Source organism: Mus pahari, chromosome 14 (assembly GCF_900095145.1).
Source record: "Mus pahari chromosome 14, PAHARI_EIJ_v1.1, whole genome shotgun sequence".
In the NCBI taxonomy this organism is placed as follows: Eukaryota; Metazoa; Chordata; class Mammalia; order Rodentia; family Muridae; genus Mus; species Mus pahari.
The window spans coordinates 80822931-80846908 of NC_034603.1; the positions used below are offsets into that span (position 1 = coordinate 80822931).

At 49.1% G+C, this 23978-nt stretch overlaps 2 protein-coding genes across 3 annotated transcripts in view; one reads left to right on the forward strand and one right to left on the reverse strand.

Moving 5' to 3' along the window:
* Slc39a11 (solute carrier family 39 member 11) overlaps positions 1 to 23978 on the reverse strand; it is a 420215-nt gene that overhangs the window by 368363 nt on the left and 27874 nt on the right. The window lies entirely within an intron of this gene.
* Positions 20596 to 23978, forward strand: part of Sstr2 (somatostatin receptor 2) — a 6829-nt gene continuing 3446 nt past the window's right edge. For both annotated transcript variants that reach the window (XM_021214001.2, XM_021214002.2), the window contains exon 1: positions 20596 to 20885. The gene's annotated coding sequence lies outside the window, so the exon portion shown is untranslated. The remainder of the gene's footprint in view (positions 20886 to 23978) is intronic.

Sequence of the window (23978 nt, forward strand, 5' to 3'; positions counted from 1 at the left end):
ACATCATTGGATATGCTGGTACACAGCTGTAATCTCTGCACGCGGGAGGCTATGGTGGAAAGGTCAGGAATGTGAGGTCATCGAGGCTGTCTCACAAAGAAGGCCCTGTGTGTGTGTGTGTGTGTGTGTGTGTGTACACACACATATATACATCATACACATATATGCCCTATATCATACACATATACAACATATACGTATCCATACAATATCTCCTGAGCTACTATCCCTGACGTGATGGTTTGTGTGTGCTTGGCCCATGGAGTGGCACTATTAGGAGGTGTGGCCTTATTGAAGTGGTGTGTCACTGTGGGTGTGGGCTTTAAGACCCTCATCCTAGCTGCTTGGAAGTCAGTCTCCTCATAGCAGCCTTCAGATGAAGATGTAGAACTCTCAGCTCTGCCTGCCCCATGCCTGCCTGGACGCTGCCATGCTCCCACCTTGATGATACTGGACTGAACCTCTGAACCTGTAAGCCAAAACGTTGTTTTTGCAAGAGTCAGCTTGGTCATGGTGTCTGTTCACAGCACTAAAACCCTAAGAGAACTGGATACCCCATATATTAGTCACAATAAAATACTTCAAAGGAGGGGCTGGTGAGGTGGCTCAGTGGGTAAGAGCACCCGACTGCTCTTCCAAAGGTGCAGAGTTCAAATCCCAGCAACCACATGGTGGCTCACAACCATCCTTAACGAGATCTGACTCCCTCTTCTGGGGTGTCTGAGGACAGTTACAGTGTACTCACATATAATAAGTAAATAAATCTTTAAAAAAATAAAGAGTCTTCTTTTAAAAAAAAAATACTTCAAAGGAGCTTTATACTGCTTTGCCTTTCTTACCACTCATTCATTGTCTTCCTATTTTATAGTCCTCACTTTTAAGTTGTTTCTAATCGATTCATTACAGTTCTGTTGTGGAATGGGGGAAAAGTCAACTTTGTCGTTTTCTTTCATTTTTACTCATCATTTATTTATTCTGAGTCAGGATCTCGCTGGAAAGCTTAGGCAAGCCTGGAATTCTCAACTGCCCTGCCTTGGCTTCCTGGGAGCTAAGATTCATGGTAAGCCCAGTGTTAGCTACAGCCAGAATGCCCACTAATTCATGAGAACAAATTCCATATACAAAATAGAAGATATAAATATATACATGCTGCGGGTGGGAATGTAAAACTGAGATGGTCACTATGGAAAGCTGGGGGTGGTGGTGGTGAGGGCTCTCCGAAAAAATAAAAGTATAGGGCCAAGAATATGACCCAGCAGGTAAAGGTGCTTGCGGCCAAGCCTGGAGACCTGAGTTCAATCCCCAGGACCCACCTGGTGGGAGACAAGAGCTGACTCTTGCAAATGGTCCTCTGACCCGCTAAGCGTGCCATGATGCCGTGGCACCTGTGCCTACCTCCTCTTTCATTTCATTCCCATCAGGCCCTCTGCTCCCTAGATAGCTTCGTTTCTACTTTCAAGAACATCACTAAGTGTGGAAAGGGGTTGAGGGTGTGGCTCAGTGAGCTTTCCGAGGCACGTCGTTGTGATCAATGGCACTTGGCAAGAGGATTTAGTTCAGCTCCCACTTCCAGGTCAGGGTCCATCACTGACAGGGAGCTGATGCAGAGACCAGGGAGGAATCCTGCCCGTGGGCTCCATCATCGGCTTAATGCTAATGTTTAGCTAACTTTCTTTCCTTTCCTTATTCACTTACCTATTGCTTTTGAGACAAGTTCTCTCTATATAGCTGCAGTTGGTCTGGAACTCGGTATGTAAAGTAGGCTGGCCTGGAACTCACAGAGATCAAGTGCCTCTCCCTTCTGAGTTCTAGGCTTAAAGGACCATGAGGCCATGTCCAGTTAGCTAACTATTTCATACAGCTCAGGTCTACTTGCCTAGGGATGGTGCTCCCCACAGCGGACTGTGTCCTCCCACGTCAATCACCAATCAACACAATCTCTCACAGACGTGACCACCGGCTAATCCAGGCAACCCCTCAGATGACTCAAGATCAGCAGTTCTCAACCGTGGGTCTCGAGACCCCTTTGGGAGTCCGATGGCCCTTTCGCAGAGGTCACCTAAGGCCGCTGCAAAACGCAAATGTTTACACTCCGATTCCTAACAGTAGCAAAATGACAGTTCTGAAGTAGCCATGAAAATAACGTTAGGGTTGGGGGGTCACCACGACATGAGGAGCTGTAATACAGGGTCACGGCTTTAGGAAGGTTGAGAACCGCTGCTCTAGACTGTGGCGCACTGACAGCTGGCTCTAATTTGGCCGGTTGGTGCTTACCTGGCAAGCCTGAGGACCTGGGCTCTCCTCGGAACCCATGGAGAATTGGCTGGGTGGGGTGGCGCATGCATACAACCCCAAGCTGAGGAGGGAGAGACAGGAGGATTCCTGGGACTTACTGACCAGCCCGTCTAGTCTATTTGGTGAGTCCCATGCAGTGAGAGCCCCTTTTTCAGAGGAGCTGGCTGGCATTCCTGAGGGCATCAGCAGAGGTTTCCCTCTGGCCTCTATACCCACATACACACAAGAACATGCACATGCACACAATACAGGCATTTCTAAAAGTTTGTAAAGTATTATGAAACTGTCTTTATCATACAGTAAGGCTATCAGTTCTCCCGTGAGCCACATCTCTCTTAGACACACTATCTGCAGCCGAAATGTCCTACAACGTAAATGCTTTTGACCTTGGGGTTTTCTTTCTGACCAATGTGTAACTCGGTACTATTGCCCCCGTGTCTGTGTCCTGGAGGAAATGCTTCTGCAGAAGGGTGGACAGAGCTAGGTCTGCAAGAGGAGCTCAGCCACTGGTCCGTGAGAAGTGAGCCGGCTGCTGCCTGGCAATGCTGCTGTCAGGTGGCCAGGCCCCGAGGTCGTGCAGTCACCCGCTGGCTGCCTGGCTATCAACCCAGAGCTGGCGCCTGCAAACAGCAGCCCACGCAGGTGGACCTGCAGGTAGCGTGAAGCAAACAGGGGTGTCAGGAAGGAAAGTCGGCTCCAGATAAACACCACAAGACCCAGTGTACCCACGGGAGTGAGATGCTTCAAGGCCCTCACTTCCTGTCTACATCCATGGAGACCACTGTCATCCGGAGCTGGAGCATATGGACTGAGGGTCTTCTGGATGCCTGGATGCCTCATCCTCCTCCCTTCTCTCTCTGGCTCCCTTCCAGCCCAGGGCACATTTCCTCATTGACAGCTGGTCAGGAAGATGGAGCTGACATGGCGCCTTCGCCATCTGTCAGCTGTCTCCCCTAGAGCACCCTCCCTCTTTCTTCCAGAAGCATCCTGGACTCTTGGATCTCTGAAGAACATTTTCCAGTTTTATTTCCATTTCCTGAAAGCCCAAACCTGTCTCCAGGCAGTGTTGGGGCCTTCTGAGCCTGGAGATAGTAGTGTCCCTTCTGAATGTCTGTGATGTCTCCAGTGTTCAGGAAGAGTGTGGGAAGGCACTGGGTTTCTAAGAAAGTGATACCAATACCTTTCCCCTGTATATCCGAGATGTAACAGGGCAAATTAACTTGATCTTGATGGTGTGGACTATGTCACTACATAGGTATAAACTCACCTGCCGTGTGTGCCTGAAACTTCCACTGGCTGATGCTACCTCAGTAATGCTGGGAAGAAAAGCAAAACTGGTGTGGGGAGGTGGGGAGGAGCTCCAATTATGCATCAATTAGGAAGTTAACTGGAATCAAAGCAGGAAGTTTGTTTCTCCCACACAGAGAGCCCCCATGTATTGTTTGAGATCCCACAGGGTTACACCCCCTCCCCAAATATGATCGTTAGGCGAGTTGCCTTGAAGGCTGGTAGCAAACAGGTCACCTCTCACTCCCTCTCAATCTGTGGGCACAGAGCTCCTGCCAGCTGTGGCGCTCCTATTGATTGTACAGCTTTCAAAGGGACTTGAAAATCTGCCTACAATACGAAGAAAGCCTTATACTGACAACAGATAAGCCACCCAGCCTTGCTCCCCGCTCTCCGGTGATTTCCTAATTAAACAGAAATCACTACACCTTTGAATGCTTCCAGAGGAGACCTCCCCGCCCCCCAGCTGCTGCTTTGATTGGTCCTGGGCTAACTTTGAAGAATATTCCGTTTGAGAGGAACTGCCTGCTTCTTCCAGCCCCAGGTCTTCATTGCAGGCACACTGAATTTGCATGGAAAAGGGTTTCTGCCTGGTTCTGAAGTAGCTTGCACTTTGTATTTCCAAATAAAATAACTCTCCGAGGGCACTAGGGTGGGGGACAGTGTGGGCGGGGAGGATGGAGGGGACAGGATGACCCATGGGCTTCTGGGAGAGAGACTCTGCAAAGACAGGAGAGGGCAAGGGAAAGAGGCAGATGTATATGGAGTTGTTTAATTTTCAAAACACCAGCAGGAACCTGGGTTCCAGACTCTCATTTGCTGTGCCAAGATGTGAATGTATTAGGACCTGCCTTGGTGCTTAGGCAGGGAGAAGGGCAGGAGACAGGAGACTGGCTCTATAGAGATGGCTATGTCAGGTTTCGGCATGTCACCCAGAGACTGGTGGGAGGAGCAAAAGGGAGAAGGGGCTTCCTGTCAGCTGCAGCAGTCCCCAGAGAGTGAGGGATTAGGGAGAGTGAACTGAACAGGCTGGAGAAGCCAAGAACTAACTGCTCTTGGTGAAGAGGATGGAGCTGAAGGAAGCTACAGGTTGGCCTTGAAAAGACCAGAAGGCCACAGGAAGTGTTCTACCAAAGTCTAGGAATGGTGATCACCCGTGGGGCTTTTGTTGTGGTTTTATTTTTTTTTTACCAAATAAATATAAATATTTTATCTATCTATCTATCTTTCGTGTGTGTGTGTGTGTGTGTGTGTGTGTGAGTGTGCATGTCTGCAGCCCACTTCTGTATAGAATGTGAATGGAGGTCAGAGAACAACTTTCAAGAATTGATCCTCTCCTTCCACCATTGTGGTGACTTGAATATGCCTAGTCCAGGGAGTGGCACTATTTGGAGATGTGGCCTTGTTGGAGTAGGTGTGTCATTGTGGGCTCAGGCTTTAATATCCTTGTCTGAGCTGCCTGGAAGCCAGTCTTCTCCTGTTTGCCTTTGGAACAAGACGTAGAATTCTCAACTCCTCCTGCACCATGCCTGCCTGGACACTGCCATTTTAAATGTTGTCGCTATAAGAGTTGTCTTGGTCATGGTGTCTGCTCACAGCAGTAAAACCCTCACTAAGACAACCATGTAGGCCCAGTTAAGAATACTAGCTATTTTGCCAGAGGATCCCGGTTCCTGTCCCAGCACCCACATGGCAGCTAACAGCTATCTATAACTCCAGTTCCAGGAGACCCAACACCTCTTCTGCCCCTACAGTCTCATAGTTCTTCAGGCCAGAAGTTGGAGTGAAGGCACAGGCAAAGCCACATTCCCCAGGAGGCTTCAGGGAGGACCCCCCAAGAGGCTTTAGGGAGGACTTCCTTGTTTCATTAGCCTCGGTCCTAGCTGCACCGTTCACACTGTTGCCTGCATTTTCATCTGGCCCTTCCCCTGAGCCTCGGCCCCTGTGTCTGATTCCTCACAAGGACACTAGTCCTGTTGAAGTAGGACTCACCCTAATGGCTTCCATTTAACTCCCAAGGGTTTGGATCGACAAGCAATGGCCAGACCATGTACAGAAACAGATCTATGCCAGAACCTTCTCCTTACTCAAGATTATCTACAGTGACCAGGCCAGGAAGCTAACTCTGTCACAAATGCCCCCAAGAGCCAGGACTTGAGAAGTCATGAGATAGCTGCCTTAAAAGCCCCATAGGGCAGTCACACACACTGAGGAAAGTCAGATATACTCGCTACCCAAGCATGCAGGGAGTCCTGCAGGTAGGACCTCCGCCATTCTGACAGTCCCCACTCTAGGCTAATCTGAACCTTCCTTCTGTCTGCACTGTAGCTTTCCTGGTGCCTGGGCCCAGCTTCTAGTCTCAGCACAGATGATGATGGTGGACCCCTCGCTCCAGCAAGCTCTGAACGAAGAGCTCTCGCTACTTCTCCCATGAGTGGTCTCCATTTATCCCGTGCTCCATTACAGCTGCAAACAAACAAACAATGATCAATAAGGCCAAGTTGTGTGAGCCAGGGGTTAGAAGCCTTCTGGGGAATACCACTCACCTCCCAACAGTACCTGAGGCCCTCTCACCTCAACCACAGCCCTGCCTGCCTTTTTCTCTCCTTAATTCTCTCTCATAACACACCATGTCTCCAAAAGGACATCAATCTACTGTCAGAACACAGAGCACGAGGCGCACAGACCATCGGCATGCCTCTCTATCAAAGCTACAAGCATGCAGCTGGGAGAGGCGGCTTTCCTAGCTTTAAATCGGAGTGCAGAGCACAGAGCCTTTGCAGGCAGGCACACATGCCACACTGAGGCTTCTGGGAAAGCCTCACAGGCAGGCATGTCTCTTCTCAGCTGGTCTACCTGGAAAGATCTTCCCCATGTTATAGATAGGCCCTCTAGTTACATAATGGATGTTTGTAATCCCATTCCTTCCAGGCAAAGTCACAATCCCTGGCTTGATTTTTTTCCTTTTATCTACCCATTAGAGCTCTGGGCATCTAGTGGGACAGGCATCTAGTATGACAGGCATCTAGCGTGACAGGTGCATGTCCACCTCCCTTAGGCAGGAACGGGCACAGAACAAATACTCGACAGATCTGATTAGGTGCTATAGAGGGACTGAGGAGATGGGAAAAGAAGGGAAGACAGGAAGAAGCAGTGAGACCCAAGGAGGATGGCTCGAGTAAAGAGGGTCATGGACTAGAAAGGCTCTTACAATCCTTTGACCCCACAAGACCAAACAGACACACATGTCATGAGGAGATACCCTAACTAGACAGAGAGCATATCTACACATCTGACTTAGCCAGCACATGTCACCAACCAGAGAACCTATTCCTAGAGAAGGTGTATGTGTGAATGTGTGTGTGTGTGTGTGTGTGTGTGTGTGTGTGTACATATACACACAGCAGAAGTCAAGTCAGCTGCAGTTGCAAAGGCAGGCATAACAACAATGGCATTGCTTGATGGACAGCCTGGTGGTGTAGCCTCACCACCCGCTCACTCAGACTGACCCAGAGTGAGGCTCCAGGGGCTCTCTGGGGTGGGGACCCTGTGTGAGCTGCCTCAACTGAAAAGCCAAACAAATTAATAATCAAGTCCAAAGCTGGTACAACAATGCTCAACCGGTTATAAGCAACTACATGAGAATTGAAAATGTCTTCACATAGTGCTGGAGAGACAGCTCGCTGGTTAAGAGCAAAAGACCTGGGTTTGCTTCCCAGCACCCACATGGTGACTCACTGCCATCTGTAAATCCAACTCTAGGAGATCCAATACCCTCTTCTGACCTCTGCTGGTACTCATACACAAAATAAAAGTAAATCAAACTTTAAAAAATATAACCACACATAGAAAGTAATAAAACCAAACAGCACTCAAATGCAGACTACCTGTTAAGATGTCTGCTTAGCAGATGAAGGGCCTGCGGAGATTGTTCAATGGCTAAGAGCGCTTGCTGCTCTTCCAGAAGACCTGAGTTCAGTTCCCAGCACCCACATCAGACAGTTCACAACTGCCTGTAATTCCAGTTCCAGGGGATCCAATGCCCTCTTCTGGTCTCCTCGGGTACTGCACACCCATGGTGACCTTAACCACACATAAAAACAATAAAATAAAATATATAAAATACATCAGACAATCCACATGAGTTTCTCTTCTTCATTCCAAATCACTTATCTTAGTGAATATCTACTGCTATTAAGAGACCCTATGGACAAGGCAACTCTTATAAAAGAAAGCATGCAACTGAGGGCTTGCTTACAATTTTGGACGGTTACATTGTCCATGATCATCATGGTGGGATACAGACAGGCACGGCACTGGAGCAACAGCTGATCTACAGGCAGCAGGCAAAGAGCAAGAGACTGCGCCTAAAGTGGGCTTTTCAAATGTCAAAGCCACCCCCAGTGACGCATGACCTCTAACAAGCCCGCACCTCCTAACCCTTCCCAAACAGTTCCACCAACTTCAGAAACAAACATTCAAACACTTGAGCTGAAGAAGGCTGTTCGCATTTAGAGCATGGCACTACTCTAAAAGGACAGTGAGGGGAAAAAATGTTCAAAGGTGTGATGGTTTATATGTGGTTGGCCCAGGGAGTGGCACTATTAGGAGTTGTGGCCTTGGTGGAGTAGGTGTGTCACTGTGGGTGTGGGCTTTAAGACCCTCACTCTAGCTGCCTGGAAGTCAGTCTTCTACTAGTAGCCTTCAGATGAAGATGTGGAACTCTCTGCCCTACCTGGATGCTGCCATGTTCCCACCTTGATGATAATGGACTGAACCTCTGAACCTGTAAGCCAGCCCAAATGAAATGTTATCTTATAAGAGTTGCCTTGGCCATGGTGTCTGTTCACAGCAGTAAAACCCTAACTAAGACAGAAGTGAAAAGAAAATGAAGAAAAAAAAAATGACTGCAACACTACTATGGAAAATGGAAAACAACCAGGAAGACAGCCAGCTTCAAAAGAGAGAGAAAAACAAACAAACAAACAAACATCAAACAGAAACTCTGCTCACATCGCAAAACTCCAAAGCTGTCCAGGAGCAGAGGGCTCAGGGTTGGGGAGAAGAGGTTGGTTGATGGGGGACATGCTAAGCAGCTGGATGCTTAGCCCTGCTGCCTCAAGCAGTTCTAAGTTCTCCCCCGCAAGCTGTTCTCTTTGCAAGGGTTGGACAGATCAGGCTCCGGACTTTGGGCTATGGGGTCTACCAGGAAGAGAGGATGGGCTACCAGGCTATAAAGAATGGAATTAAATACACATCTGGAATCGCTAACGGTGACATCCTATACCACCCCCTTCCATTTGGCTCCATGAGCATTAGAAGGAGCCAGTGTTACAGGACTCTAGGATCTAGGCTGCAGCTCTGGGGATGCCGAGAGGCCGATTAGAAAGATCTGAGGGGTTGTAGAACATGGCAGTTTATACCAAGGGTTAACTGGACAGAATCTAAAATTACGAAGGAGACAAACTTCTGGGTTTATTGTGTGTGGGAGGGTCATGTTTCTAGATCGGGTTAACTGAGGTGGGTGGGTCCATCTTAAATATGAGCAACACCAGTATGCAGGCCAGGGCCCTGAACTACAGAAAAAAGGAGAGAGCAAGCTGAGGAGGAAAGCGAGCTGAGAAGCAAGAGGAATCTGCATTCATCGCCCTCTGCTTCCTGATTGGCAGATGTCATGTGCCCAGCTGCCTCAGGCTCCTCCCATCATGCCTTTCCCACCAATCGTCTGCACTCTTAAACAGTGAAACGAAATGAACCTTAAGTTGCTTTTGTCAAGAATTCTGCCAACAGGATGAGAAATGTAATAACACACATAGGTTCTCCAACAGAAGAGCCAGGCGGGTCTAGCGACCAAATCCTAGTCAGCCACGCCTACATGGGGAGGGCCGCCAGAGGGCACAGGAGTGCTTGTCACTAGGACATAATTCACCAGAATCACTAAAGACATCTCTAGAAAACTCTAAGTGACAGACAAAAATGCCTATGCTAAGGGGCTCTGATGGAAATGGACTAGCAGGAGGTAGAAGATTAAAAGTAAGAATAGTCCTCAGAGTCCGAATGGAAGGTCAGATCCATGGCATAGTGACAGGAGGCTGTAAACAGTGAACGCTTCTCAGACGAGCTCTTGGAGTTTAGAAATGCAGTGGTGCTGGGGCGTGATGGAGCACGCCTTTAATCCCAGCACTAGGGAGGCAGAGGCAGGCAGATTTCTGAGTTTGAGGCCAGCCTGGTCTACAAAGTGAGTTCCAGGACAGCCAGGGCTATACAGAGAAACCCTGTCTCAAAAAAAAAAAAAGAAAAGAAAAGAAAGAAAAAAAAGAAAGAAATGCAGTGGCTGAAATCTTAAAAGAACAATGCAAGAATTAGGAATAAAAAAGCACGCAGAAGGGCTGGAGAGATGGCTCAGCAGTTAAGAGAACTAACTGCTGTTCTTCCAGAGGTCGTGAGTTCAATTCTCAACAACCACATAGTGGCTCACAACCATCTAAAATAGGATCCAATTGAAGAGAAGGACAGTGTACTCCTATGTAGAAAATAAATAAATCTTTAAAAATATCACTCAGGAAATAAAACAACAGAAATAAAGAGAAAAAATTAAGCTGTGGTATAGCTGCATAATAAAAACACCAGAAAAAAAAAAGTAAAGAGAGGGTGTTGCAAGCACCTAAAGTAACAACAGAATAAGGAGAGATCAACTAAGAGCACTGGCTGTTCTTGCAGAGGACCTGGGTTGGTTCTCAGCACTCCCAAATGGTGACTCACAACCATCTGTAACTTCAGTTCCAGGGACTCCACGCCCCCTTATGGCCTCTGTGGGCACTGCATGCACATAGTGAGCTGGCATAAAACCCCTGCACACATAAGATAAAAGTAAATAAATCTTTATAAAATGCAAGGTGTGCTTTCTTAAGTCTTTACTTAAAAAAGAGAGGGACTAAGGAATATTCCCAAGTGTGGTGGCATCGGGCTTTACAGAGCACTCAGGAGGCTCCTGAGGTCAAGGGAAGTCTGGTCTGTGGAGCAAGTTCTAGGCTAGCCAGGACCACAGAGCGAGACCCTGTCTCAAACAAAAGGTGGAAGAAGCCTAAGGAATCACACTTGAGGCTGTGCTCTGGTCTCTACGTGCATACTCACAAGCACATGGACGCACACATTCTTCAGAACAGCTCTCTCCCCTGAGCTAGGAAGTGAAATATCGTCAGTACCATCACATCAACACGGGCGGTGTCCCGGGGGGTGTGAGAAACATAGGCTACTTGTACCAGGGGTCAGATCATCTCTGAGTCTGGCTGTAATACAGTCTTCCTCTGAAACAGTGGTTCTCAACCTTCCTAATGCTGCGACCCTTTAATATAGTTCCCCATGCTGTGGGGACCCCCAACCATAACAGTATTTTCGTTGCTCCTTCATAGCTGTAATTTTGCTACTGCTATGAATCATAATGTAAAGACCTGTGTTTTCCAAAGGTCTTAGGTGACCCCCCCGTGAGAGAGTCATTTGACAGCGCCCCCATCCCCAGGGCATTGTGACCCACAGGTTAAGGAGCACTGCTCTGGAAGTTCCTGCAGATGATGCTCCACCCGAATAGCCAAGTAAAACAAACCCAAAATGAGGCAAGGAAGCCAGGCCTGAAGAGATGGCTCAGTGGCCAAGAGCACCGGCTGCTTCTCTCAAGGGCCCAGGTGGGGTTCCTGCCACCCAGATGGCCATCTGTAATCCCAAGAGGATTCGATGCCTTCTTCTGGCCTCAGAGGTCACTACAACACCCGTGGTAAACAGATATGCGTGCAGGCAAAACACTCGCACACATAAAATAAAAATAAGTAGGCCTTTCAAAATAAGAGATAACAGACTGACCAGACCCTCAACTGTCAGAACTTGAGAATGAATCAATCATTGACAGAGCCATAGAAAAGTAAGCAGAGAAAAAAAAATCAGAACAGAGGTAATGATTAACCCAGGGAAAACAAAAGGCTCTGCAAGAAGGAGAAACCAGCAGACAAAAGCTCTTGACTCAGCTTTAAACATTTACGTAGTTACAAAAAAAAAAAAAAAACATGCAAACACGGACTCCCGGTTTGATGGAAAGAAAATGAAGGGATTTGGGATATTTCAAAGTATTGAGTTAGGCATCTTTTATAGTGGGAAGTCAACAGTATCTAAAAAAGAAAATTCAGAAGAAAAAAAAATAGAGAGAGGTGCCTGTGCGCCATTTACGTAAATCAATAGGAAAAAAATAGCAGAAATAATTAGAATTGCCTGTCCTTGGGAGAAGTGGAGGGGCAGAGCAGGGCCACGTGCAGCTGGTCCTCAGCAGCCTGCTCCTGCCCTTTGCGTCTCTAAAACATCTTCATATATAACTTAATAAACAGAAAGCTCAACTCAAATCAGAAGGTTTTACTGGCCAAACAAATCCTGCTACTGCCCTGTATTAAAGATTGGCTCATATAATCAGCATATATTTTACTGTTTATGCCTCAAATTGCACAGGATGATGTAAGTTTAGGAGACGTTAACCAGGATGACTAATCCAAGCCCACCAGGCGGCCTCTATCCACACAGGAGGCTAAAGCTGCCCTCCCTCCCAGCCCACCACAGAAGTGCATCAAGTAGTCACAAAGTCATGTTCCACTAATTGCTTTTTGACAAACCGCCAGCTTTGCGGCAAAGTACCAAAAACAGGGACAGAAACAGTTTTAGACATAACAACCCTGGAGCCTCTCTTGTAAGAGCCCATGAAAAACATCTGATTTCTGGAAGAGCCACAGAGGCAGACAGAGGCACCCCAAATCTATAAATACTTCCCTACATGTTTCCTGCTAAGGATTCAAGGCTTGAGGTGAAGTTTTATGGGTTTCCTGGTCCCAAGAGTACTACTATCAGAAGTTCAATCTCAGGGCTTAGAAAACAAGATTTCTCCCTTTTCTCTGAAATACTTTTTGTTTGTATGTTGACTGGATGGATGGATGGATGGATGGATGATGAATAATGGATGGATGGGTGGGTAGATGGATGAACAGATGGATGAATAGATGGATAAGTAGATGGATGGATGGATGGATGGATGGATGGATGGATGGATGGATGGATGAATAGATGGATGAATAATGGATGGATAGATGGATGGGTAGGTAGATGGATGGGTGGATGGAGGATGAATGATGAATAATGGGTGGATGGATGAATTGATAAATGGATGGATGAGTGGGTGGGTGGATGGATAGATGGATGATGAATAATGGATGGATGAATAGTGGGTGGATGGATGGATGAATTGGTAGACAGATGAATAAATGGATGAATAATGGATGGATAGATGGATGGATGAATGGATGGATGGGTGGATGGTGACTGGATGGGGCTGCATGGATGGGTAGATGGATAAAATAGACTGGATGGATGGATAGATGAAGGTGCTTATACCTACATAGGAACGCCACATAGAGAGATAGCCTTCACGGGCATGAGTCCATTGTCCATTGTGAGTTTTAGGCTGGTGTTTTGTTTGCACCGATCATATTAGAACTGTACATCGAGTGAGTGGTTGCTATTTCTATAGATCCAGTGAGTGGTTGCCATTTCTAAACAGTCTAAGTCAACTTACACTCGGAAGCACTTGTCCTAGAAAACTAAATATGCATTCCGAGCCATCACTGCCAAATCACTTTTTGGAGTTTGTCCTTGAAAATTCAACTTGGAGCTGAAACCACAAAGTTCAGAGCAGAATGTTGGTGCCAAATCTTTATGGAGGAGGTGGACCTGATGTTTAGATACAGCCCAAGTCTCTTAAGTCGCTGTGCATATATATGTTGCATAAACATTGTTTGAGCTCTGTTTGAGTAAGCTTACTAAGTCTGTCTGCAGAGTCATGCCTCTTGTAAGTGTAAGGACTTCTCCTAAGCCTGGCACCCATTATTTAAAACAGTTACATATCCTAGCTGGCAAAACAAACAAACAAACAAACAAACAAACAGCGCAGGAGTTGGCACGCTTCCTAACTCCCAAAAGAGAGAGATTGAGTGTCTGAAGTAGCATGGAGAAATGAGGTTCTGGCAATAGCCACCGGGCCAATCTGTTTAGAAGAGATCCAGTCACAGGAGAGCAACTAGGGGAGGGAGCGGGACAGAAGCACACCATAGCCCTTTCAGGGGCCGGGGGCGGGGTGGGGGGTGGACAGGAGAAGACAGATAAATGACTCGCAGGATGAAGAAGCCTCCCACAGCCCCTCCCTGGACTGGCCATCTGTTCTGGGGCCCCAGAGCAGGCGAGTACCGTGAAGCCTGGGGACTAGCAGCCGGACCACCGAATGATCGAAGTCAACCAGCCAGCTGTCCCACGAGGGAGAAGCCACCATTGAACTGTCACTTTGGAAAGTAGCCAGAGCCCATTGCTGGTCACCACCTAGCTGAACAAAGCCCCCTCCTGGCCCTGCAACTGAAATCCAGGGCTCTAGGGAGCCCACTCCCGTGTCACTGTAAAGAGAAGGGCTGTGCTTCCGGCCTCAAAGGCACTCGGCAGAAGCAGAAGCAGGCAGGCGGCTCCTGGCAACAGCCTTTCAAGAGCCTGCCCACATCCACTTGGGTAACACCGCTCTTTCTATCAGACTTTCCTCTGCCAGATGTGGGATACAGGAGGCGTCTGCACTCTCGGCTACTTGTGAGGCTGAAGTAAAAGAATCCAGCAGTTCCCTCTCTCCAGGAGGGCCATGTCTCTGAAGCCAATGCCTTATAAGAGCTCCTGACATTCTCTCTCCCCATCCATGGTGACTCTTCCCTAAATGGCACCGCGGCCATCATTCTGAGTCACTTCTCAAGAATGGCAGAAGGACAGAGAAGGAAGGAGAAGAGAAAAGCACAGCTGTAGAGGGGCCTTTTGGGTTCCATTCTGCAGGGCTGGAGCTGAGTACAGGGTAGACCCCCGAGAGGAGTTCTGTGTGCTCACGCCACCCTGAGGCCAGCATGGGAACTGCAGCTCATAGGATTTAAAGCCCCTTCCTTCCAGGGTTCTCTTTCTACAGTCTCAGATTCTCACGGTTATCCAAGGCCTGAAAATATGAAATGAAAATCCCAGAAATGAGTCAATCATAACTTAGAAAAACTTTTCTTATATCCTACTATGGTTGTCGTATCTCCTTATTAGTTTTTATTGTTCATTTTTTTACTATGCCTAATTTGGGTTGTTTTTTTTTTTTTGAGGTTTTGTTGTTGTTGTTTTGTTTTGTTTTGTTTTTCGAGACAGAGTTTCTCTGTATAGCCCTGGCTGTCCTGGAACTCACTCTGTAGACCAGGCTGGTCTCGAACTCAGAAATCTGCCTGCTTTTGCTTGCTAGGAATAGAGGCCCTTCAGCAGTAGAAATAGCTGACTCCGAGACGGAGCTAGAATCCACAAAGAAATGACACACAATTCATTTGCAGAGGCCGGTCTCCACCAACACCATGCCATCATCTCCACCTGGAGACCTTCCATGGGTCTGTACCTCCCCCTTCCCCCACCCCCACAAAGTCATGTCAAAATGCAAATGTGAGTGTTCCATTAAGGAAAGGCTGTCCTTTTATTTGCTATAGTACAGGAAGAAATGGGTAAGGACAATGTTCAGAGCATCAAGAGGACTGAGCAGGACTCCTCACTGCACGTGGACTCAAGGAAGAAGGATCTCATCTGAAGCCTCCATTGTATCCCTGAGCCCAAGCAATACTGTCTCCTCATACTCGGCGCAGACAGAGCCTCCGAGAGCCACGCACAGCCTCTGGACCATTTGTGGGCTGTGGTGACTCTCACTAGCTGAGACAAACCATTCCTATAAGACACAGCATGCTTAGGGTGGGAACTGGCCAGAAGGCAGAGATGATGCCCTCCTAACCTGGTTCTATCACACAGGAGGGCAAGGGCTAGGTGACAGATTCTAAAACTCTGGTCTGGTGCAGGAGCAGAGAGGTTCCCAAGGCCTTGTGCCTGCCCCGCTTACACAGAGGCGAAGGTCTCAGGTTGGAACTGCAATGAAGCCCAAAGAAACTCCAGAGTAAAAAAGAGACCTAGTCACTTGGGGGCTGCCCCGGGGCAATGTTCTTTCTCCAAGAGATTTAGCTTCTGGGGCACCTCCTCTCCAGCTCACAGTGAAACCGCCTGAGAAGCTCCAAAGTGCTGGGCCGGAGAAATCAGAATCTCTTAAGAGCAGAGCCAACACGATCCTCCTTATAAACGTCAGTAAGTGTCCTTTCTCCCCTCTGCCCGAAGAGTAGCAGATCACCCACCTGCCCTGCAGGTGACAACCGGAGAGTTCTGAGCAGGAAATCAGCTCAGGGGAGGACCAGATGGCTGTCAGAACCCCAGAGTATTTGGGAACTAGTCAGAACCCATCTACAAAGACATCCTGAAGCTAAGGACAACTACGGATAATTAAAACCATGCTGGAGATGGCTCAGTCCATTAAGGGTTTGCTGTGTTTGAGTATCTTGAGTTTGGTCCCTAGAACCCACACTTAAAGGGGGGAGGAGGCGGGGAAGTATGGTGGTGCATGGCTGAAATGCCCGTGCTAGGAAGGGGAGACAGGTGCATCCCTTGTGCTTGACAGCAGGGCAAGCATACTTGTTGAGTTCCTAGTTGTGATTATTACACACAGAGAGAGAGAGAGAGAGAGAGAGAGACAGAGACAGAGACAGAGACAGAGACAGGGACAGAGACAGACAGAGACAGACAGAGACAGAGACAGAGAGACAGAGAAGAGCTACCCATTAGGGGAATAGTTCCTCTTCCATCTAATCAAGTTGTAGAAGATGGATCTGCCAACCTCTGTTGCTCTGGGTAACTGCACTGTGGATATTCACAAACCAGGCAGCTTGAACTGGTAGCTTTTCAACCCTGAAGAACTCAGTCTCTCTGTGCCTTGGTTGGTCCATTCAGAAAAGGGAACACTGACCGGGCTTTGTAAGACTGCAGTGAGGATGCGGAGAATTAACACAAAGCTCCCAGTGCAACATGGTAAGCACTCAATACATGTTCAAACGGGTTCATAGGAAGGTTCTCCGGGCTAAATCAAGTGTGAAACACTAGGGTAGATAAAGGCCAGCCAGTTTCTTACCTCAAGATGTCTTCAAATGACCAAATTAATGGTGCCAGTGGCAGTACCAGGGGTATTCAAGGGCAAGACAATGGGCCAGGAATGAATGGCACCTCCAGTGGTGTTCTTAGGAGCCACATGGCACCTGCAAGGCAGGTGTGATGGCCACTCCTCCTGAGCTGTCCACACTCTCCTCCTGAAGGGCCTGTGACAGGTGAGCACTCCAGTAAGCACCAGGGAGTGTCCTTGGAGACAGCTGGATCTTTCCCAACTCTCACCGAGGACTTGTTCCAGAATGAGTGCTGAGGAACCTTGTTATGTTAACAGGCATGACAGACTAGGGGAAGAGAGATGCTCAGGCTGGTAGGGGGAAGAACTCCCTTCCCTCATCCAGGGTTTCACGGCATGACACTGTCAGCCAGTTCGACTCCTGCCTTTCTAGTCCCTGGCTAAATGATCTTGGGCAAGTCACCTGGCATCTCTGAGTCTGGTTTTCTCACTTACACAACTATGTGGCATTGGCTTTCTACATCAGAGTTTCAGAGGTCCCTCTTGGGACCAGCATTCTTAGTGCACTTCCAGCAAGATGGAGAAGGAAGAGGAGGGTGAGAAGGGATTCTGACTCAAGACTTAGGAGCAGTTTCCAAGGAGGTTCCATAAGCAGGGAGAGAGAAGGGAAGAAAGGGGCTCCTGTCACCCCTGATGCATCTAAAGAGACCTTAAGCCCTCTAGGCCAAATGGGCATGTCTTTAAAGAATCATGGTAATCACATACCATAGTTTCCAAACAAAACATCAAGTCCAGGTGTGGTGGTACAGACCTGCAAACCCAGCTCAGGCAGAGGCAGAGGCAGAGGCAGAGGCAGAGGCAGAGGCAGAGGCAGAGGCAGAGGCAGAGGCAGAGGCAGAGGCAGAGGCAGAGGCAGAGGCAGANAGAGGCAGAGGCAGAGGCAGAGGCAGAGGCAGAGGCAGAGGCAGAGGCAGAGGCAGAGGCAGAGGCAGAGGCAGGGGCCGAGGCAGAGGCAGAGGCAGAGGCAGAGGCAGAGGCAGAGGCAGAGGCAGAGGCAGAGGCAGAGGCAGAGGCAGAGGCAGAGGCGAAAGAAGGATTTTCACGTTTGAGGCCAGCCTGAACTACACAATGAGTTCCAAAGCACCCCACATTTGACATGCTGCAGCTTAGGGGCCTTGCTCTTTCTCCGTCCATAGAAATGTCATACGTGCAGACAACAGACCCTGTGCCCGATGCCTGGTCTGCCACCCAACACCACCAATCAGTCCAGTTCTCTTATGCCTCACACTTTCCTCTAAGCTAAACTGCGACATTTGCTTCCACCAAATGGACAGCAGAGGAACAATTGCTTTCCATTTAGTTGATAAAGCCTCTAAGCGACCAGACAGAATGACCTACTTGAGAGTTCCCAGGTCCGTTTTCTGCTGAACTCCCAGGCCATTACCGTTCTTCATTTCCTGCCACCTAGCGTCCCTCTGATAAGTGCAAAAATGAAGAGGTGTTTGTTTCATTGGCTCAAAGACACCAAGCAAGGGGCTGGAGAGATGGCTCAGTGGTTAAGAGCACTGACTGCTCTTCCAGAGGTCCTGAAGTTAATTCCCAGCAACCAAGCAGCTCACGACCATCTGTAATGGGATCGGATGCCCTCTTCTGGTCTGAAGAAAGCTACAGTGTACTCATATACATAAAAATAAATAAATAAATCTTTTTTTTAAAAAAAGATACCAAGCAAGCCACTGAGAAGGTTATCTCTTTTGCAACCCCTGTATTTTTCTGGTTCAAGGTCTGTTACTTAGTTACTAAAGGAGCTGCTGAGGAAGGACAGGCCTGCAGCAGATTGCTGGGAGAGTGTCAAAAGGGCAGGGTATTGTCAAACCAGGAATGGGAACTCAAACCTGGAGGCTGGAGGGACGCTGCAGCGAAGCCAAAGGTGATCTCAGAGCTCAGAGGCATTCACAGGTGGGGGGAGGGGAGAGAGGCACACACCCAGACCGGACAAAATCAATAATTGTTCTAGATGACCTTTTCTGCTGTCAAGGTCAAAGTGTTCAGATCTCACGGGGCCCAGCTGCAAAAGAGATAGGCATGCCGGGGTTTCATCTGTCCATCGGGGCTGAGCGTGCCAGACCTGACTCTAAGAGAGGTGAGGAAGGCTTCCCAAGGGCACGGAGGGTGGATTTTATTGTGTGTGCTCAGCATGTTAAGAGCATACAGAAATGATCCCCACGTTGTTTGGGAAAGGATTATTTAGCTGATAAGAGCAGCCTGCTCTTTTGCTGGTGGTGTTGATATGGAACCAAAAGTACAGAAACCAAAAAAAAAAAAAAAAAAAAAAAAAAAAAAACCTGTACACTGCCCCCTGGGGGTCACCTTGTGTATGAGAGAAGGAACTGCGGAAAACCAGAGGTTCCTGTTTTTGCATGAACTCTTTGGCTAGACAATACACAAACTGAGCAGCAAACAGGTGAAGAACTTTTACAAGGTAACATGACACCCGAGGAGATCAGAATGGATACTTCCTGGTTCTTCATTCTTCTCTGTTCCTGGAAGGGTTTTTAACTATAGAGGGGGCGATAGGCTTTGTAACAACTGTGTCTCAGAGGGAGGAGGAGGCCTGAGCTCACTGGGGGCCCCTTCTTTCCCCCAGGGCCACTCCCCTCGTTCTGAGAGCTGCCCTATTCAGCCCCTCAACCCTGCCCATTAAAAAACAAAAACAAAACAAAACAAAACAAAACTAAAGACAAGCTGACCCCACACACCACTAGGACCTGACAACCCCTACTTCAATCTCCGTCAAGTCCACAGAGCCCACACACCTCATAGAGATGGTGCCAGTGAGCGACACTCTGACTTACAGGCAATGCCGGGCTGCTTTTACCTGCTGCCTGGTTCCCTGTCAAAACTCAACACACACACACACACACACACAACTTCTGGATTTATGCTTTTCCCAGATGAACACGCAAGCAGATCAAAGCCAGGATGGTTGCATCAGGACCCACAGAGAAAGCTAATCAGGGTTTGTTTTCTGATTTTTCATGTTCTAGAAACCACCCGGGTGCACTCGCTGTCTCTCTCTCCTCTCGTCTTCTCTCTCTCTCTCTCTCTCTCTCTCTCTCTCTCTCTCTCTCTCTCTCTCTCGGGGGAGGGGTGAGAGGTGAAGGAAGGGAGGCTACAGGATTGATTATGACTTATTAAACTATTGGAACATCGGCTGAATCATCACAGTCAAAAAATAAATAGCTGCAACTTGATGCGACACATCTCCCACTTCTTGCGAGTCCCTCTTTGCTCCTGCGGAGCGCCACAGCGCGCGTAGGCGGAACGGTTGGGCTGGGGCTGGGTCAGACTAGCAAGCAGTGACTGACGGGCTAAATTAAAGCTAGAAGAGACTGCATGGCCCGGGGCCTCCAGTTGGGAGAGCGGTGGAGCCCGCGGAGCCTGCTGGCTGCGGGAACTGAAGCCAGGTGCCCCGCGCACGCACACCTGCAGGCGCCTGCACGGGAGACCCACTTGCTGCTGTCACCCCTTTTTCCTGTGCCCTTAGCCTGACTCTGCAACCTGTGCCCTGTTCCCGGGACTGGACCGTGGTAGGCACGGCTTTGCAAACTTGAGAACACGTCTTAAATAAAGGTCCCAGAGCTAGTCTAGGTCACCCAAGTCGCCGCACCAGCTGCCTGGAATTTGTTGGGTAAAACCGGACCGAGTCTCTGAAATCGGAAAGAAAGCCACGCGCGCCCTCATTGGGAGGAGTCGTGGAGACACTAACATCGCTTCACCATCCAACGGCATCAAGGTCTGCTGTCTTATTCTGGGCCACCCGCAGGTTTTCTCCACTCTGTTCGCCGGGTCCTACAGGGCCCGGCAGGCGGAGCCAAGCTGCCGTGACGTCACGGTCGGGGGCGTGGGGAAGTGTGCCCAGGGGCTGCCACCCGCCCGGGCCACTGCTAGCGGCGCAGCCACCGGCGCGCTCGCGAGGCTACCGGCGCCTGGTGCACCAGTCCGCGGCTGGGCGTCAATGATCTACAGGCCAGGCTAGCTCTCTCGGGGTCCGGACAAGCTCTCTCAGACGCCAGAAGGGCCAGCACGAGCCAGCCAAGGAAGCTGGGAGCCCGGGAGCCACTGCTGAGCGCCAAGCACCCGCTAAGCCTGCTGTGCTCCTGGACGCCCGGCTGGGTAAAGGACAGCTTCTGGGTGCTAGAGAACACAGAGAAGCGAGTGCTCCAGGAAAAGCAAGGTGAGGGGTGCCCGTGTGCATGTGCGTGTGTCACCGTGAGGTGGAGGGAGGGACAAGCACACTTTGGGCACCTGCATGCATCTGCTCTGGGGATAGACCGCTGATCCCGGCGACCTGCACGTTAGTCCTGGCGCGCAAATTCTCTGCTTTTGTGCCTTTGGAGGTGACAGGTGGATGAAAGATGCATATCGTGGTGTCTGGGGTGGAAAGGTAGTGTGTTCCGGGACGGATTTGTTCTCAAAGCCAATGCCCAAGGTGGCGTGTGCCCTGCGAGTCCGATGGGGACAACTTGTTTCCTAGCCACCTGCGAAACATCCCTGGTCCAAGGAAAGCGAGACCAGCTAAAGGAGAAGGGACATGCCAAGTGCCACCACAGGGTCCATATTCTGAAACCTAAGTTAGAGAGGGACAGGTGATGGGGACGTCACCGGAAAAAAAAGGAAAGCAGATTCTTCAGGGCTCTTTATCGCCCGATGGGGAGGCAGCCCAGATTCGTATGCGGTCAGGTTCCCCGCCCTCCTCCCACACACACACACCCGCCGCCCTCAGGCAGAGAATCTGTCTAGATTGGAGAGAACCAGCTACTGAATGGTCAGGTCCCCAAGCGACTGTCGGCGCTCCTAGCTGTCCCTGGCACCTCAGTTCCCTCTGCATTTCGAAGCTGGACATTGCAGACACCGCAATCCACTCTCCCCTAGTCTTCCCAGAAACGGTAGAGATCCCTTAGGGAACACCTTGTTTCCAGGGTCAGCGAGTTATGGCCCTAAATATTTTCCTCACACTAACTCCGTCGTCCTGAGGCTCGCTTATCCACCTCCGCCCCAATGGTGAGGGGCACTCTAGCGCTGTGGTGGACTACACAGGGCTGCTTCAAGTGCCTAGTCAAGTTCCAATCTCACATTCTTGGAGGGGTGTGTGTGTGTGTGTGTGTGTGTGTGTGTGTGTGTGTGTGTGTGTGTAGGTGTCTGGCAGGCTTGGGGGTGGGGAGGTCTTGAGGGCTCACAACAGAAAGGTGATGAAAAGAAACTAAACCCACCTCTCTCTCCTCTGGTTGTGGGCAGTCTGAGGGAATGAGAGAGGGGGTTCCTGAGAGGAAATCTTTCTTTCCATCAGAGCCAGGGGAAGCCACCCACCAAGCCACAGGCCAGTATTTAACAGCTATAACGCTGGAAAAGCAAAGCAGAGAACCCAACTTCCTGGTGCATTTAATTTAACCACAATTCAACAAGTATCGACCGGTGGCATTTGCAATTCACTTGCAGTGAGACAATCGGAAAAGGAAAAGAAGCCACTTGGAGATCTTGAGCTTGTTATATAGGACGCCTAGGTTCTAAGCTCATGTATTCCTTGGACATGGGGTTCCCAGCATATAACCTCCACCCACCTTCCAAGACTTCCCTCTCCAAAGTGGACCTGTGTCTCAGCTAATTTCAGAGAAAGGTGACACCCCCTCCACCTCCCCCCCCTTGACCCCCACCATTCTGCACAAAAGGCACAGTTAGGGCTGAAGAACCACATTGGGTCTTATCCCACCTCTGTCTTCCTCTTTCCCCTCCTCTTCCTTCTCCCCCCTCTCCCACTCCTCCTCCTTTTGGCTTTAGACAGGGATTCTACAGCCCAGGGGGGTCTTCAGTCCTAGTCAGACATTGAAGTACCCTCTCACTGTCCATAGATGGCACAAGCTCATGGTTACTGTGAGGTCTCACTGTAGGGAGCTTGAGTAAGATTCTGGGTCTATAGAATTAAGTCACTGACAAGATGGGAAAGGGGTAGGGGCAGACAGGGGAAATAACCCAAGTTAATCTGGGGATACTAAAAAAGAGTTTCTTTATGGCTTCTGGTTGTAATGGCTGCCTGCTTCTGCTTGCTTACCCAACGTAGACACAATGGTGTGGGTCCCCAAAATGCAAATGCGAAAACCCCAGACCTCACTGACCAAGCATGTGCTGGGGAAATTACTGCAGACAGAAAAGCCAGGCCATCATTTGGCCGTGAGAACAAATCAGAGACAGAGGTGGGCAAGAATCGCACCTGCCTGTTGCTTGCTACATCTTTAACGTCCCTGCAGCCTCGAGTTAGGCAATCACTTGGAGAAGCCCTCTGCTTCAATGAAACATGTTCGGGCACGTGAACAAGAGATGCTGGACACTCCAGCCCTTGACCAGTTCTCCTCTTCCTGGATGAACCTCCTGCCAGAGGAGCGCTTACTTAACTCTTCCTACACACAAGACCCAGCCCCTAACTCCTGAGAGACCCCCTGGGAAGGGCTGTGTCCTGACACTCAGATCCTTTGTTCATAGGCTCATTTCCATGCAATTCACACACCATGTGACTTGATGCCCTTCTCCCCCATTGAAGTATTAGCTGCTAGAGGTCCCCAGCACAGATGGTCTCACACACACACACACACACACACACACACACACACACACACTTTAATAACTGTGATAGATAGCTTAATTATGGGTTGATCTGATGCTTCACTTTTAGGCCAGGCCAACAGAATTCTCATTATTTTCTCAGCATGGAGGTCACTTGAGCCAGTGGCTTCAAACTAAGGCCCAAGGTACCAGCCACCAGTTTTGATCTGCTGAGCATCAGCTGGGACATGGTGAAAGTCGCAGAAGACTTGGGGCCAACTGGTTCTCGTCCAAGTGCTCACTCCACCAAGGACTTTAACTCTCTAACCCTCAGTTTCCACTGAGGGACGACAGAATCCTCACCTCCCGGGGAAGGGGACAATGGGTGTGAATGGACTCCATCAGGTTTTTCTTTTTAATTCTATTTATTCATTCATTCATTCATTCATTCATTCATTCATTTAATGTATGTGAGTACACCATTGCTCTCTTCATACACACCAGAAGAGGGCATTGGATCCCATTACAAATGGTTGTGAGCCACCATGTGGTTGCTGGGAATTGAACTCAGGACCTCTAAAAGAGCAAGCAGTGAGTGCTCTTAACTGTCAAGACATCTCTCCAGCCCAAGATCACTTTAATTCTTGATGAAAAAAAAAAAAAAGCACCTTTTGACATTCATGAAGAGCCTACATCCCTCCCCTAGTTCCCTGGGTTTGTTTTTTTTTTGTTT